This window comes from Nerophis ophidion, linkage group LG09 (assembly GCF_033978795.1).
Source record: "Nerophis ophidion isolate RoL-2023_Sa linkage group LG09, RoL_Noph_v1.0, whole genome shotgun sequence".
NCBI lineage: Eukaryota > Metazoa > Chordata > Actinopteri > Syngnathiformes > Syngnathidae > Nerophis > Nerophis ophidion.
The window spans coordinates 59,713,073-59,729,615 of record NC_084619.1 but is presented as its reverse complement, the minus strand read 5'-3'; the positions used below and the strand labels follow the sequence as shown (position 1 = coordinate 59,729,615).

The 16,543-nt window shown below is 41.4% G+C and overlaps 1 protein-coding gene across 2 annotated transcripts in view; it reads left to right on the top strand.

The window, feature by feature from the left end:
* Positions 1-3,753: 3,753 nt before the first annotated feature.
* Positions 3,754-16,543, top strand: part of LOC133559525 (cadherin-11-like) — a 171,246-nt gene continuing 158,456 nt past the window's right edge. For both annotated transcript variants that reach the window (XM_061911370.1, XM_061911371.1), the window contains exon 1: positions 3,754-3,980. The gene's annotated coding sequence lies outside the window, so the exon portion shown is untranslated. The remainder of the gene's footprint in view (positions 3,981-16,543) is intronic.

Below are 16,543 nucleotides of genomic sequence, written 5' to 3'. Positions count from 1 at the left end.
ATTCCCGGGCGTGGCCACTGCTGCTGCTCACTGCTCCTCTCACCTCCCAGGGGATGATAAAATGGGTCAAATGCAGAGAATATTTATTGTGACAATCATTGGAAAAGAAAGAAATAATTCAAAATGTTCAATATTTTTTGGTTGTTTTATTTATTCAATTTTTTAAGAATACATTTTTAAAAGCGCATATATGTTTGTCTAACCTGCGCTTAAATATTGCAGCTTCACCACATTCCTTATTTTAATTTGTTTATTGGCTTTATTTTTTTAGCGCGTTCTTGTATCAGCTTTAATTGGTGTGTAAAAAAAATGTGTTTCTCAAACAAAGAAATACGAAGGGAATGCTCTGCAAAGAACAAATGGAATGCTGGACGACAGCAAAAACTTACGTCCACGGCTGGAAACGACTGTCAAAGAAGGCTCGACTATAAATAGTCCCTATTGCTAGCCGCAAAGAGGTGCGCGGGAGTGCTCAGGGCCCACAGGAAAAACACAAACAAAACAGGAAGAGCCACCAAAATAAAAGCGCAGGGTAGGAACTAAAACTGTGCAAACGAGAACACTAAAAAAATAACTAAATAAAGCAGACATCTCTACAACATTTTTTTTAACAGGTGTAAATTCCGGACTACAAGACACAACTTTTTTTCCTACACTTTGAACCATGCGGCTTATAAGACGGTGCGGCGAAAAGGTGGATTTTTCTTTACTGAAGCCATTAAAAAAAGTTGAAAAAAAACCCCACAGCCCAAAACAAGCAAAAACGCTTTAAAAAAACGGTTTGTTTGTGCTATGGGGCCATCATTTGGAGGCGTTTACTCACAGCGTCCTTCCATAGCGTTCTACCCGTTTGTAAGTTCTACAATATAACTATTGTGACTGTCGTTCCAACTCTGTACGTTAGAAGGCATGTTTAATGATTCACTTTTTCAAAATAAAAGCGCAAGTGCATCCAATACTGATTCATATACTTTCTGAACCTTTTACTCTCCTTTTTTTTGACGCACTGCCTTCAGGAGAGAGCGAGAGACGCCAAAACAAATAAAGCTACTTCGTTGGTCCTCGGCGCAATTTTACGACACCTACGTAAACGGTAAACCGCCTGTAGGTTACCCTTCTCGCCAATCGGGGGCGCATTGTGACGAATGAGCAAGTCCTCCACCGTGCGCCTACTTATGAGGACAGGAAATGTGTCGCCGTGGCAATAAACGTATCCGACGCGCTTAGAAAAGTAAACAGAATGCAAAAATGCCTAATGATATTTGACAACATGGCCTTTATTTTAATCTAATTATGTCATCTGGTATCCGAAGTAATAAAGGGCCGGCTGGATGTCATAACGAGCATGAGGATGTACGTTGCTCCTCATTATGATGACGTTTTTATTCCGCTCGTTACACAACCACGCAGGAATCCGCACGAGGGAGCTTTGTGTGACGGCGGGACTTCAAAATAAAAGACATTGTCACTTTTTATAAAGTTTCTGCATATCTCACGGGGTCCAGTCTCCGTGGAGCAGGGGTGTCCAAAGCGCATTCTAGAAATAAGAATTACAGAAAATATTAATATAACAAGTGGAATAAGTTGACACCTGCCTTGTCAGCTGTTTTTTTTCTTTAAAATTGTCAGAGCTCAAGTGTTGAAATGTTTAAAGTTTTTTTTTTTTTTTTAAGTGTGCCTTATTTTTAACACTTGAATGGGGCCCTTTTGGATCCTTAAGAAGTTTAATGGGATTAAAAACAAACTAACAAAAAAAAATATTTATTGCTCAAAAAATAATAATGAATCAAAATCAATGTTATACATTTTTGACTTATGTTATATTAATTTAGATATCCATAAATTAATATAATATGTATATTTGAAAATATAACTATATATGAATATATGATACATAAGTATATTTGTATAGTTGAAAATATAACTATATATGAATATAATAGAATCACATGTATATTTATGTAATTGAAAATATAACTAATATAACTATATAATATAATAATCAATAGGTATATTTGTAAATTTGAAAATATAACTATATATGAATATAATGGAATTGTATGTCTATTTGTATAGTTGAAAACATAACTATAATAGAATGATAAATATATACATTTGTATAGTTGAAAATATAACTATTATAGAATGATAAATATGTATACTTGTATAGTCTAAAATATAACTATATATGAATATAATAGAATGGTGGGTATATTTTTATAGTTGAAAAAATAATAATAGAATGATGAATATATATATTTGTATAGTTGAAACTTTAACTATATATAATTATAATCGACTGATACGTATATTTATATAGTTGAAAATATAACTATATAACAGAATGATGAATAGGTATATGTGAATAGTTGAAAATATAACTATATACTGTATGTATATAATAGAATTGTATGTCTATTTGTATAGTTGAAAATATAACTATAATAGAGTGATAAATATTTACATTTGTATAGTTGACAATATCTCTATATATAATTATAATAGGCTGATAAGTATTTTTGTATAGTTAAATACATGGCTATATATATATATATATATATATATATATATGGAATGACAAATATGTATATTTGTATAGTTGAAAATTTAACTATAATAGAATGATAAATATGTATATTTGTATAGTTGAAAATATAACTATTTATGAATATAATAGAATCACTTATTAATTTATATAGTTGAAAATAATATTACTATATAATGAATGATAAATAGGTATATTTATATAGTAGAAAATATAACTATATATGAATATAGACTGATACGTATATGTATATAGTTGAATATATAACTATACAACAATGATAACTAGGTATATTTGTAAAGTTGAAAAAAAAACTATATATGAATATGATAGAATTATATGTCTATTTGTATAATGGAAAATACAACTATAATAGAATGATAAATATGTACATTTGTATGGTTGAAAATATAACTATATATCATTATTTTAGACTGATATGTATATTTGTATAGTTAAACACATAACTATATACGTGTATAATAGAATGATATATTTGTATAGTTGAATATAATAAAATATGTGTATTTGTATAGTTGAAAATACAACCGGCGGTCCGACAGAGCGGCAGGGCACGCTTGAGTCCGGCCCAAGATGGCGGCGAGGAGGCGGAGAATTCGAGCGAGCGGCGAGGCGGGACGTGCCGGGAGCGACCCCACAAGCGAGATCCGGTGCGTGGATGGCGCACCTGGACACAATTGACGTATCTCCTCTCAATGTATAAATGGGGAGAAGGAGGAGAAAACGGGCAGAAGGAGTTGGAGAGCCCGCACCAGAGACAGAGAGCAAGAGGCAGACGAAGACGCGGCTGACTGAAGAGCGGACCGAAGAGCTAGCAGTGGAGAAGGAAGGAGCTGAAAAGTGACCCGACCTACACTAAGGTTTATTTGAAAAAATAAACAAAAGTCAAACCTGCTCAAGATTGTCCTTCCTTGGTGGTCAATGGAACCCGCACGACGGCATGAATCCGTCACAACTATATATGAATATAATAGAATGATAAATATGTATATTTGTATAGTTGAAAATAGATTTATACAATAGAATGCTAAATACATATTTGTATCGTTGAATGACTGGGATGATTAAATGGGCAGAGAAGAGCCCCCTTCCCCTCTTCTGCTCCTCCCTCTCTCTCGCTCTCTTTTCACGCCCCCTCCCTCTTCCTCTCTCCCTCTCTCTCTCTCTCTCTCTCGGCGGGGGGACGGACTCGTCATTGACGGCAACATCTCCAGACGGCAGCCAGGAGGAGCGAGAAGGATGCTGCGCTGACATCGCTCCCCTGCTCTCTCACCAGCTGGACTCTCCAGTGGATCTTCTCTGCTTGTGGACTGTGGATCTTCTCACACCTGGCTTAGTGTTTTTGGTTTGCCATTTTCTAACCGGGAGGAATTTTTTTAAAATTGTATTTTTATTTTTTGGTGGACTCTTGGAGGTAAGCAGCACTTGATGGTGTGGAATGTTCCTGGATCCTTGGTGATTATTGGGGGGGGGGGGGGGGGGGGGGGGGGGGGGGAACATCAGGAGACAGATGGAGCTTAATTGTCTTTTAGAGGCAAGTGTGTGTGTGTGTGTGTTTGTGTGTGTGTGTGTGTGTGTGTGCAACTTCACCCCCCCCCCCCCCCCAACCCCCCTCCTCACCAGTATCCTCCATGAGAACCAGTGTCCTCTGCAGTGGACGTTTGTCCCGTGCATCCCAGCGTTCTCCGGTGAGGAACGTAACAGAATGATCCCTCCAGGGGATGTTCTTGAGGGAAGGTGCAATTGTTGCACGAGGTGAAGCGGGAAAAGATGGAGGACGGGGGTCTCCTCCTCCTCCATGCCGGAGATGCTTTCTGCAGCTGTAGACTAGACGTCCTGAGGGAACCGTCTCGCGAACAATACTTCATCTCAAACTCCTGCGGTTACCTCTGGAAAAAAAAAAGGAAGGGAAAAAAATGGAGGGGTGCTGGGAGTAATTACTAGGCACGGGCTTTTATTTTGGTGAGCCGTTTGTGGGTTTTTTTTGCTGCTTTTATGTTTGCCTTCTCCAAAGTTGCAGTCGTGGCTTTTCTCCCTCCTTGCGTCCACGTTTCATCACTTCGTGACCCCGATGTCCTCTCTGGAGGCGTCCCGCTCCGCCGGTGTCTGCTGGAGTCGTCCTGAGCTCTGTTGTGTTGGAAGTCATTGTTGATGTCGTGTGTGTGTGTGTGTGTGTGTGTGTGTGTGTGTGTGTGTGTGTGTGCGTGTGTGTGTGTGTGTGTGTGTGCGTGTGTGTGTGTGTGTGTGTGTGTGTGTGCGCGTGTGTGTGTGTGAGTGTGTGTGTGTGTGTGTGTGTGTGTGTGTGTGTGTGTGTGTGTGTGTGTGTGTGTGTGTGTGTGTGTGTGTGTGTCCCCGCCGCACTAAACGCAGCTTCTGGTTGGATTCGCTCGCGATGCGCCCGAAATCTGCAAGCTGCTGCTGGCTGGCAACCAAACACACACAAATTGAAGGGATGTTCATCTCGGGAATCTTCACTTTCAGATTGTGTCGTTCAACCTATACCAATATAAATCCCCCTAGAGGGTCCCATTGTCCTCTGGAGTGGACGTTTGTCTCGCGAGTGTACTCTGCAGGCAACATGTATGTCGCCGGTGTGCTCTGCAGTGGACATTTGTCAAAAGTGTCCTCTACAGTGGACATGTGTGTAGCCGGTGTCCTCTATAGTGGACATTTGTCAAAAGTGTCCTCTACAGTGGACATGTGTGTAGCCGGTGTCCTCTATAGTGGACATTTGTGTAGCCGGTGTCCTCTATAGTGGACATTTGTGTAGCCGGTGTCCTCTATAGTGGACATTTGTGTAGCCCTTGTCCTTGCTAGTGTCCTCTACAGTGGACATTTGTCAAAAAAGTGTCCTCTACAGTGGACATTTGTGTAGCAGCTGTCCTCTATAGTGGACATTTGTGTAGCCCTTGTCCTTGCTAGTGAGCTCTACAGTGGACATTTGTCAATAAAGTGTCCTCTACAGTGGACATTTGTGTAGCCGGTGTCCTCTATAGTGGACATTTATGTAGCCCTTTTCCTTGCCAGAGTTCTCTGCAGTGGACATTTGTCAAACGTGTCCTCTACTGTGGAAATTTGTGTAGCCCCTTGTCCTTTATAGTGAACATTTCTGCACCCTTTGTCCTTTATAGTGGACATTTGTGTAGCATGTGTCCTCTACAGTGGACATTTGTGTAGCCGGTGTCCTCTATAGTGGACATTTGTGTAGCCCTTGTACTTGCCAGTGTGCTCTACAGTGGATATTTGTCAAAAGTGTCCTTTACAGTGGACATTTGTGTAGCCCTTTTCCTTGCCAGTGTGCTCTGCAGTGGACATTTGTCAAAAGTGTCCTCTGTAGTGGACATTTGTGTAGCCCTTGTCCTTGCTAGTGTGCTCTACAGTGGACATTTGTCAAAAGTGTCCTCTACAGTGGACATTTGTCAAAAGTGTCCTCTATAGTGGACATTTGTGTAGCCCTTGTCCTTGCTAGTGTGCTCTACAGTGGACATTTGTCAAAAGTGTCCTCTACAGTGGACATTTATGTAGCACTTGTCCTTGCCAGTGTGCTCTACAGTGGACATTTGTCAAAAGTGTCCTCTACAGTGGACATTTGTGTAGCCCTTGTCCTTTATAGTCAACATTTCTACAGCCCTTGTCTTTTATAGTGGACATTTCTGCGGACCTTGTCCTTTATAGTGGACATTTCTGCAGCCCTTTGTCCTTTATAGTGGACATTTGTGTAGCATGTGTCCTCTACAGTGGACAGGTGTGTAGCCGGTGTCCTCTGTAGTAGACATTTGTGTAGCCCTTGTCCTTGCCGGTGTGCTCTACAGTGGACATTTGTCAAAAGTGTCCTCTGTAGTGGACATTTGTGTAGCCCTTGTCCTTGCCAGTGTGCCCTACAGTGGACATTTGTCAAAAGTGTCCTTTACAGTGGACATTTGTGTAGCCCCTGTCCTTTATAGTGAACATTTCTGCACCCTTTGTCCTTTATAGTGGACATTTGTGTAGCATGTGTCCTCTACAGTGGACATTTGTGTAGCCCTTGTCCTTTATAGTCAACATTTCTACAGCCCTTGTCTTTTATAGTGGAAATTTCTGCGGACCTTGTCCTTTATAGTGGACATTTCTGCAGCCCTTTGTCCTTTATAGTGGACATTTGTGTAGCATGTGTCCTCTACAGTGGACATTTGTGTAGCCATTGTCCTTGCCAGTGTGCTCTACAGTGGACATTTGCTCGAAAGTGTCCTCTGTAGTGGACATTTGTGTAGCCCTTGTCCTTGCCAGTGTGCTCTACAATGGACATTTGTCAAAAGGGTCCTTTACAGTGGACATTTGTGTAGCCCTTGTCCTTTATAGCTAACATTTCTGCACCCTTTGTCCTTTATAGTGGACATTTGTGTTGCATGTGTCCTCTACAGTGGAAATTTGTGTAGCCGGTGTCCTTTATAGTCAACATTTGTGTAGCCCTTGTCCTTGCCAGTGTGCTCTACAGTGGACATTTGTCAAGTGTCCTCTACAGTGGGCATTTGTGTAGCTCTTGTCCTTGCCAGTGTGCTCTACAGTGGACATTTGTCAAAAGTGTCCTTTACAGTGGACATTTGTGTAGCCCTTGTCCTTTATAGTGAACATTTCTGCACCCTTTGTCCTTTATAGTGGACATTTGTGTAGCATGTGTCCTCTACAGTGGATATTTGTGTACTCTGTGTCCTCTACAGTGGCTATTTGAGGGGAAAGTGTCCTTTAAAGTGGACATTTGTCGAGACAATCTCCTCTATAGTGGACATTTGTGTACTCTGTGTGCTCTACAGTGGACATTTGTGGGGATCAAGTCCTTTAAAGTGGACATTTGTCGAGACAGTGGACATTTGTGTAGCATGTGTCCTCTACAGTGGATACTTGTGGGGACAGTGTCCTTTAAAGTGGACATTTGTCGAGACAATGTCCACTATAGTGGAAATTTGTGTAGCCAGTGTGCTCTACAGTGGACATTTGTGTAGCCATTGTCCTTTATGATGGACATGTGTGTAGCCTGTGTTTTCTACAGTGGATATTTTGTGGGGACCGTGTCCTTTAAAGTGGAATTTTTGTCGAGACAATGGCTTTTATAGCGGACATTTGCGCAGCCAGTGTGCTCTACAGTGGACATTTGTGTAGCCCTTGTCCTTTATAGTGGACATTTGTGTAGCCTGTGCTCTACAGTGGACATTTGACATTTGGGGGGGGGCATGTCCTTTAAAGTGGACATTTGTGGGGACTGTCTTCTATTGTGGAAATTTGTGGAGACAGTATCCTCTGCTGGGAACATCTGTGTAGCTAGTGTCTACAGTGGAAATATGTGTAGCTAGTGTCCTCTACAGTGGACATTTGTGGAGACAGTGTCCTGTATTGCGGACATTTTGTAGCCGGTGTCCTCTACAGTGGACATTTGTGGAGAAAGTGTCCGGTATTGCGGACATTTGTGTAGTCGGTGTCCTCTACAGTGGACATTTGTGTAGCCGGTGTCCTCTACAGTGGACATTTGTGTAGCCCGTGTCCTTTACAGTGGACATTTGTGTACCCGGTGTCCTCAACAGTGGAGATTTGCATAGTGGTGTCCTCTACAGGAGACATTTGTGGAGTATTTTTCCTCTTCAGTGGACATTTGCGTAGCGGTGTCCTTTAAAGCAGACATTTGTGGAGTGTGTGTCCTCTACAGTTAACATTTATGGAGTGTGTGTCCTTTACAGTGGACATTTGTGGAGAATGTGTCCTCTACAGTGGACATTTGTGGAGTATGTGTCCACTATAATAGACATTTGTGTAAGCCAGTGCCCTCTGTAGAGGACATCCCTCCATCCATCCATTTTCTGCCGCTTATTCCCGTTCGGGGGGCGCTGGCGCCTATCATTTGTGGAATATGTGTCCTATACAGTGGACATTTGTGGAGCTAGCATCCTCTATAGTGGACATTTGTGGAGCTTCCGTCCTCTATTGTGGACCGTTGTGGAGTAAGTGTCTTCTACAGTAGACATTTGTGGAATATGTGTCCTCTACAGTGGACATTTGTGGAGAATGTGTCCTCTACAGTGAAAATTTGTGGATTATGTGTCATATATAGTGGACATTTGTTTAGCCAGTGCCCTCTGTAGTGGACATTTGTGGAGTATGTGTCCTCTATAGTGGACATTTGTGGAGAATGTGTCCTCTACAGTGAAAATTTGTGGATTATGTGTCATATATAGTGGACATTTGTTTAGCCAGTGCCCGCTGTAGTGGACATTTGTGGAGTATGTGTCCTCTACAGTGGAAATTTGTGGAGCTAGTGTCCTCTGAAGTGGACTTTTTTGGAGCTTGCTTCCTGTATTGTGGACATTTGTGGCGAATGTGTCCTCTACAGCGGACATTTGTGTATCTTGTGTGCGCTATAGTGGACATTGTTGGAATATGTGTCCTCTACAGTGGATATTTATGGAGTGTATGTCCTCTACAGTGGACATTTGTGGAGTATGTGTCCTCTACAGTGGGTATTTGTGGAGCTAGCAGCCTCTATAGTGGACATTTTTGGAGCTTGCCTCCTTTATTGTGGACATTTGTGGAGAATGTGTCCTTTAACAGTGGACATGTGTGTACCTTGTGTCCTCTATAGTGGACATTTGTGGAGTATATGTCCTCTACAGTGGACATTTGTGGAGTATGTGTCCTCTACAGCGGATATTTGTGGAGTATGTGTCCTCTACAGTGGACATTTGTGGAGGATGTGTCCTCTACAGCGGATATTTGTGGAGTATGTGTCCTCTACAGTGGACATTTGTGGAGTATATGTCCTCTACAGTGGACATTTGTGGAGGATGTGTCCTCTACAGCGGATATTTGTGGAGTATGTGTCCTCTACAGTGGACATTTGTGGAGTATGTGTCCTCTACAGTGGACATTTGTAGAGGATGTGTCCTCTACAGTGGATATTTGTGGAGCATGTGTTTCTACAATGGGCATTTGTGGAGCTAGTGTCCTCTATAATGGACATTTGTGGAGTAGGTGTCCTTTTACAGTGGAAATGTGTGTACCTTGTGTCCTCTATAGTGGACATTTGTGGAGTATATGTCCTCTACAGTGGACATCTGTGGAGTGTGTGTCCTCTACAGTGGACATTTGTGGAGTATGTTGTCCACTATAGTGGACATTTGTGTACCTATTGTCCTCTATAGTGTACATTCGTGTACCTAGTGTCCTCTACAGTGGACATCTGTGGAGCTAGTGTCCTCTACAGTGGACATTTGTGGAGTATGTGTCCTCTACAGTGGACATCTGTGGAGTGTGTGTCCTCTACAGTGGACATTTGTGGAGTATGTTGTCCACTATAGTGGACATTTGTGTACCTAGTGTCCTTATAGTGGACATTTGTGGAGTATGTGTCCTCTACAGTGGACATCTGTGGAATGTGGGTCCTCTACAGGGGACATTTGTGGGGTATGTGTCCACTATAGTGGACATTTGTGTACCTGGTGTCCTCTAAAGTGGACATTTGTGGATCTAGTGTCCTCTGCAGTGGACATTTTTGGAGCTAGCGTCCTCTGTAGTGGACACGCACCAAAGTGTGAAATACGTAAGAATTTGAATTCGGCCCCAGAGAAATGTCCACTACAGAGGACGCTGGCTCTCACTTTTGGACGGGGGACATACACAAATCCAGCAATTAGACACCCCCCTCCCCCCAGCCCATCCCTCTCCTCTTTGAGGTCTTCTCCTCTGACACTTGGTACTTTCCACTCCAAAAGCGGCGCAGCTGAAGACTCGTTCAAAGACGGCGTCTGATGTGGTTCCTCCAAGCCCCGCCCACTGGAGCCCCTTGAAAGTGGCCGCATGAGCTTTGAGGAGCACGAGCGCTTCATTTATCACGCCGTGATCGTCGTATTTATATTTCAACGGGCGCCAGCTGCCGCTCCTCACCGGGAGAGAGCCAAAGGTTCCGGTGAGGGCGAAGGCGAAGGCGAAGGCGTCATTCCGCGCTCGACAACAGAGGGAGCTGTTGGCCTTCGCTGCAACACAACATCTGCACTTTCATTTTCTTACCTAAAAGCTGCTGCTCGTCCCCGGAGGGCTGCACTCAGAGATGGAGGTCCTCGGTCTCCCCGGGGACACCAGATTTAATCCGACACACAAGTCCAGTCTGCACAAGACCGGCTTCTGTTCCCTCCCAGACGGAGAGGTGGGGGGAAGGGAGTAGAAGGGGGACTTCTACCATTTTGCCCTGGTGACACATTCTTCGACCTGTCTCTCTCGCTCTCGTCCACACTTTGTCCCTTTCCCTCCATGAAGACCTGGAATAATCGTCTTGATTATGAGAGGAGTCAGACAGGAGTGTGAGGAGTGTGGAATGAGTGGTGCTGACCTGTGGTCCTGGAACACCACCCTGACGCCTCGGTCTGCTCCTGATCCCAAGTCCCTTCAGGTGTGGACCTGGTTGTCCATTAAGGTGTGGACCTGGAAGCAAATACCCTACTTTTAATCCCGGGCTTCCCCGACACAACAGGAGAGTCACAACATTACATCTCAGTCAATATCTTGGCTATATGATAATGTTGTGTAAAATATTGACATTTCGATACCAATTCGATACCAACACACACATAATATTTTGATACCTGCTATTTGCAGTATCGTCAGTACCGAATACTGTACAACACTTGCATGAGTAAGGGTACAAATCATTGTAGCTATATTTAGCGAGTAGAAGTACATATTTGTACCTATATTTAGCGAGTACAAGTACATATTTGTAGCTATATTTAGTGAGTAGTGGTACATAATTGTTGCTATATTTAGCGAGTAGAAGTACATATTTGTAGCTATATTTAGCGAGTAGAAGTACATATTTGTACCTATATTTAGCGAGTACAAGTACATATTTGTAGCTATATTTAGTGAGTAGTGGTACATAATTGTTGCTATATTTAGCGAGTAGAAGTACATATTTGTAGCTATATTTAGCGAGTATTGGTACATAATTGTTGCTATATTTAGCGAGTAGAAGTAAATATTTGTCGCTATATTTAGTGAGTAGAGGTACATATTTGTAGCTATATTTAGCGAGTATAAGTACATATTTGTAGTTATATTTAGTGAGTAAGTGTGCATATTTATAGCTATATTTAGCGAGTAGGGGTGCATATTTGTAGCTATATTTAGCGAGTAGGGGTACATATTAGTAGCTATATTTGTGAGTAGAGGTACATATTTGTAGCTATATTTAGTGAGTAGAGGTAAATATTTTCAGCTATATTTAGCAAGTAGGGGTACATATTTGTAGCTATATTTAGCGAGTAGGGGTACATATTTTTAGCTATATTTGTGAGTAGAGGTAAATATTTGTGGCTATATTTAGCGAGAAAAGGTACATATTTGTAGTTATATTTAGTAAGTAGAAGTACATATTTGTAGCTATATTTAGAGAGTACAGGTACATACCTGCAGTTATATTTAGTGAGTAGGAGTACATATTTGTAGCTATATTTAGTGAGTAGAAGTACATATTTCCAGCTACATTTAGCGAGTAGGGGTATTTATAACTATGTTTGATGATTAGGGGTACGCATTTGTAGTTATATTTAGCGAGTTGTTGTGCACTTTTCTACCACTTGTGGCAGTAATGACAATAACAAGCAGGATAAATCTGGAGCTCAAGTCACAGTAAAGTTTCTTAAGCACCAAAAATATGACTAAAGTGGTGAAGCTGTATTTTTATTTGCACTTTAATTTTATTGATTGGTTTAGTAAGAAACATATTTACTATTATTTTAGTTTTTTTTTTGTTTTGTTATTTTGTGTTTATAATTACTTATGTTTTCTAATCAGCCTGGCCTAAGCCTAAAGTTTACGTGTTCAAGAAATAACAGTCAGAGAGATCTTTAGAGTTATTTTCTGGCCAAATGATGACATCTCTTGTTACGTACCGCGGCTTTAAGCGCCGCTATTATTGCGATTGTGCTTTTTGGCGGGGTTTTTAACGTGGTAATGTCAGAGTGGGACCGTTACACACTGTTGCTTTAAGTGCAACGAGGTTGACCCAAGCGCTGCTTACTACCCACCACAATGGAGCGGGTGGTCTGGGGTCACCGCGGTTACAGCAGAGAGGTCCGAGTTAGCGACACTATTGAGAGGCGTGAGAATTACATATTGCTGCTTTAAGTGGTATGGAAGGGCTGGTGCTGGAAGTCGTTACGGTGACGAGCTAATAAGCTACTTGTAGCATCCTGTTGTGCAGGACAAAATGGTACTCGGGTTGTCCCGATAACAACATCTTGGTACCGATACCAAAATGTATTTCGATAGTTTTGTTAATAAAAAGGAATGTCATTATTGGCTTTTTTTTTGCAGAAAATAGGATTTCAAAAAAATATAGATGTAATCCGTATAGTATCAAGTATATATCGATTGTTATCGTTACTATCGATATCTGTGTAGATCCACCCATGTGTTTACATTTTCACACACACACGAGGTGTGGCAAGATTATTCTCTGCATTTGAGCCATCATTCTTGATCACCCCCTGGGAGGTGAGGGGAGTAGTGAGCAGCAGCGGTGGGCTCGCCCGGGAATAATTTTTGAGTCATTGGTACTTTAAATCAACAATTGAGGAGCACTAGTTTGCCGTTACCGGTGAGCTATTGTATCCTGCGTAGTGAAGCATGTTCAGCTATTCCTCGTCCTGAGGGATGATACTTGAAAGAAACATTATTTGTCTCCACGGCGACGGCGGTTAGTGATTTCGAAGGAGCTGTAACATGACAGGAGGACAGTAGCCGCTAGCTGGCTTTGTTTGCAAGCATGCAAAAGGATGCTTCGGTGCTTATATTTCCACCTTTATCATTAGTTTCGAATCATCTGTCTTCACACCGTTTCTGCTTGCATGTGTTCCGTGTGTGTGTGTGTGTGTTGACTCACGCGCCCCTCGGCTCATACAACCTGTATCGTCACCACGATTAGAAATAACCATTAATAATAACCTTTTTTTTGTGTGTGTGTGTGTGTGTGTGCGTGAGTGTGTTCTGGCAATTCTTACTTAATGGGGACATCGCTCTGTTTACACACCTTTAGGGGGCTTCTGACGGTATGGGGACCGGAAAAAAAACAGGTCCCCTAAAGGGAAACCTTTTTAAATGATAGCCAAATCCATTCTGAAGATGCCTAAGTGATGTTTACTGGTTGGTTTGTGAGTGAACTTTTTTTTTTTAAATGGTCCTCGGAAGTCACGAACAAATTTCTGTGAATAATGCAAAATTATTTAAATTTGGTCCCCATGAACCATATTAACTCTTTTTCCCCAGGGTCCGCAGTAAGTATGATCAGCACATTACTTCATCAATCCAAAGATTTAAAGACAAGTATGAGATAACTGGGCAGTGGCCATTTTACCAAATTTATTTTATGCCTCCACAACCTGTAGAAAGGGTGGTCCCCACAAGTTCTGAACAACAACTTGTTCCCCATTCCAAATAATAACCAGTATGTGTGTATATGTGTATGTGTGTACGTGTGTGTGTGTGTGTGTGTGTGTGTGTGTGTGTGTGTGTGTGTGTGTGTGTGTGTGTGTGTGTGTGTGTGTGTGTGTGTGTTTGTGTGTGTGTGGCCGCGATCGATGTTAATTCGGGATTAAGGAGCGAAGTCATCGATTAGGCTATTGATGATCAGAAGGCAGCGTGGACGGCCTTATTGAGGGGGCGAGAATGAGAATTGATTAGCTCAGATAGGGAGCAGTATTGATTAGAGTGTGTGCGTGCGTGTGTGCGCGCTAACATCTTTACTGTGAGGACATTTGTCTCCAGGTGGACATTTTAGGCTGGAGCCCAGAACACTGAACGGGCAGGTAGTCAGATGGTCGAAGGTAGGGAAGGATAAAAAAAACAAAAAACTAAAAATATTCACATTTTTGGAAGATCGGTATTAAAAAAAAATAAGTTTTATAAGAATCAATATTTTAAAATACGTTTTCTAGGCCATCTCCATGCATCCAGAATTACAATTTCTTAATCATCCAGACTCAAAATCGATTCAAAGTACATTTTTAAATCCTTTCATATATTTTAAAAACATTCAGTATATATTATATATATACAGATATTTTTTTTATTGTATTTAATTATTTTTACATTTTTTGTATTAATCCATTCATCCATACATCCGTACATTTTCGAGAAAGTTTTACATCCTTCCATGATTTTGTAAAATATACAGTATATTGATTTTAGGTTGCCCTGAAGAATTTGGAGGTAATCCTCCTTTTACTGTCCCATTTACTCTGTATAAAGTACCAATTCCATTGGCAGCAAAACAGGCCCGGAGCATAATACTACCATCACCATGCTTGACGGTAGGCATGGTTTTCCTGGGATTAAAGGCCTCACATTTCTCCCCAAAACATATTGCTGGGTATTGTGGCTAAACAGATCCATTTTTGTTTCATCCGACCACAGAACTTTCCTCCAGAAGGTCGAATCTTTGTCCATGTGATCAGCAGCAAACTTTAAAACCTCTAAAGCAGGGGTGTCAAACTCAAATACAGAGTGGGCCAAAATTTAAAACTGAACAAAGATGCGGGCCAAGGTTGAACTAATGAACCTTTTAATAGGGACCCAAACAAGTTTTGCATTGAAAATTGAACAAGCAAAGGCTTATATAACTTTATAGCGACATGCAAAATAGAATTTCAAATAATAATAACAATAATTAAAAAATATCAATGGCATATCAAATAAAATTGAAATAAAAATTCAATGCCTCTTTTTTATTTGCAGCCTTTTGAGGTAAATATCAAAATAAACTTTTTCAACAGGACAATAATACATTTGAAAGTAAAATAACAATAAGGAATGAATCAAACAGTCAAGCCTTGAAGTAGCAAGAGAAAGTGAATGAATAAAACGTTATTTATTGCTCAGTTTGCTACACTGATTTGCTTTAACAACGCTTATATAACCTAATATTGCAAAATCAACTTTCAAAAAACAAACGAAAAAACATCACAGAAATAACTTTTTAATAAAAAATGTAATGCCTCTTTTCTATTTGCAGCCTTCTGAGGTAAATATCAACATTAACTTTTTCCACAAGCTAATAAATTTGAAAATAAAATAACAATGAGGTGGTTGGGGTTAGGAGTTGGCGGGGTTCGGTGGTAGCGGGGGTGTATATTGTAGCATCCCGGAAGAGTTAGTGCTGCAAGGGGTTCTGGGTATTTGTTCTGTTGTGTTCATGTTGTGTTTAGGTGCGGTTGTTCTCCAGAAATGTGTTTGTCATTCTTGTTTGGTGTGGGTTCACAGTTTGGCGCATACTTGTAAGAGTGTTAAAGTTGTTTATACGGCCACCCTCAGTGTGACCTGTATGGCGGTTGATCAAGTATGTGTTGCATTCACTTGTGTGTGTGTGCGTGTGTGTGTGTGGTGTGCGTGTGTGTGTGTACAAGTCGCATATACTATGTGACTTGGCCGGCACGCTGTATGTACAGAGGAAAAATAGACGTAAAGACAGGTTGTGGAGAACATTAAAGGCAGTACCTTTAAGGCACGACCCCAATATTGTTGTCCGGGGAGAAATTCGGGAGAATGATTGCCCCGGGAGATTTTCGGGAGGGGCAATGAACTTCGGGAGTCTCCCGGGAAAATCATAAGGGTTGGCAAGTATGAGTTTAAGCGGTGAATGCGGTGTTACAGCGGCACCGCCGCTGTATAATATTGGCGGGCTAGCTCCAATGTTAATTTGATATTGCCTCAAGGGCCCAATGAAATTACACGGCGGGCCAAATTTGGCCCGCGGGCCAGAGTTTGACACCCATGCTCTAAAGGTTGAGTGGCCACATGCGTGGACAGCACCTTTTAGCTCTTATTTCCAAAAGTGTGTACACTACTGAATTGGGGTCTTATGGCCACTTATGTGGGGACTTATCCTGCCATCTGGTGGTGTCAGAAGAGTACAACATACAATGGAATTTGGGAAAAAAAAGGGTGAAAATAAGAATTAGC